The sequence below is a fragment of the Malaclemys terrapin genome, chromosome 12 (assembly GCF_027887155.1).
Source record: "Malaclemys terrapin pileata isolate rMalTer1 chromosome 12, rMalTer1.hap1, whole genome shotgun sequence".
Classification (NCBI taxonomy): domain Eukaryota; kingdom Metazoa; phylum Chordata; order Testudines; family Emydidae; genus Malaclemys; species Malaclemys terrapin.
In genome coordinates, this window is record NC_071516.1 from 40,393,233 (window position 1) to 40,395,009 (window position 1,777).

Genomic DNA, 1,777 nt, shown 5'->3' on the forward strand with positions numbered 1-1,777 from the left:
TTTGAGATAGGTATATCTCCATATATTTTATTTATGTATATGTAACATGTAGCCATGGAACCTTTAATAACACTGATGGAGGCCAAGTCATCACTGAGAACTCTTGGCACATCCATACATTTACCTTCTCTCATGGAATCATTTTAGGATATAGAACTACAGCATGTGAATTGGCAGGAAAGTGGTGCACTGAATGTCTCAGAATTTAGCTTTATGTACTAATCCCCCCCCCTCATTTTATCACATCACCACAAGTACTCAACACTCAGACTGTGTCCTTAAAAATCTGCTCTTGAATTCAAAATGTCCTTATTCACTAGTTCAACAGGCACAGATAATTTACACAGATAATTTAGGGCTACTCACATGAGTCAGACTTTGCAAGTTCATATCCCAGTGATTGTCCCATTATATATATGTCTGTTATCTTGAAATATCTGTATTTTGTCAAAGACAAAAATATAAGGACAGCTTTCCTCAAGGCTTCCTTCACCTCCTTGTTTTTCAGGCTCTATATGAGGGGGTTGACCAGTGGGGTCAAGACTCCATAAAGACAGAGAACACTTTGTTTCGGTCCCTTAGTGTATCAGAGCCTGATAGCAAATACACAATTACTAGAGTCCCATAGAAAATTGTTACCAGAATGAGGTGGGAGGAGCAAGTGGAAAAGGCTTTTTGCCTCCCGGTGGTGGAAGGGATTCTCAGAATGGCGGAGATGATACAAACATAGGATGCCAGCGTTAATAGAAATGGAGGCAATGTGAATATGGAGGAATGTATGAAAGCAGTAACTTCCAGCATGTGGATGTTGCTGCAGGACAGATTTATTATTGGGGTTAAATCACAAAAGAAATGGTCAACTTCATTGGGGCAACAGAATGTTAATTGGGACATAATAAATATTAAGACGGCAATAGATATAAATCCACCTATCCAAGACCCAACCACTAGTTTAATGCAGGATCTGCTGTTCATAAGGGCTGCATAATGCAGGGGTTTGCATATCGCTAAATACTGATCATAAGACATCATAGATAAGAGAGAACATTCAGTGGTGGCCAGAGAACCACAGAAATAAAATTGTGTGATGCAGCCTCTAACAGAGATGGTTCTGTCCCCAGTCAGGAGACTCGCCAGCATCCTGGGAAGGATGGTGGAGGTGTAGCAGGTCTCCAAGCAGGCCAAGTTCCCAAAGGAAGAAGTACATAGGGGTGTGAAGGTGCTGCTCAGCCACAAGTAGCGCAATGATGAGGATGTTCCCGACCATGGTCACAATGTAGATCACTAGAAACAGCAGGAAGAGAAGGATATGCAGTTGAGTGAGAGTCCCAAATCCCAGGAGGATGAATTCTGTGATGATCGTTTCATTACCCTGTTGTTTGCTTGCAGAAGGTTTCATCTGGGCGAAATAAAAACAAATACTACAGTTTATAGTCTAACATTCAAAGGAGTCAACATTTTAACTCCAGTGTCCCCCTGTTGGTTGCCATCCTAATGACTGGGTCAAGATGCCAGATGGTAGAGGCATTCTGGGTGGGACACTCTTCCCTCCACTGTGAAATAGTTGATGATATTACCACCTATCGTTATCTTAATATAAGTTAAGATTTATAAAATGAACTCTGTACATAAGCTCAGTTGCTCTTGTGTAAAATGGAGATAAAGATACTTAGAAAGTTCTTTAATATCTATGATAATGATTGCTTTATCACTTCTAGGCATTATCATACTGCTATGAGACCACACAACTTTGAATATACTCTAGGAAGAGATACTA

General features: G+C 40.4%; 1 pseudogene; it reads right to left on the bottom strand.

Annotated features, from left to right (window-relative positions):
• Window positions 1–358: 358 nt before the first annotated feature.
• LOC128846022 (olfactory receptor 11A1-like) lies at window positions 359–1,399 on the bottom strand (annotated as a pseudogene).
• Window positions 1,400–1,777: the final 378 nt, after the last annotated feature.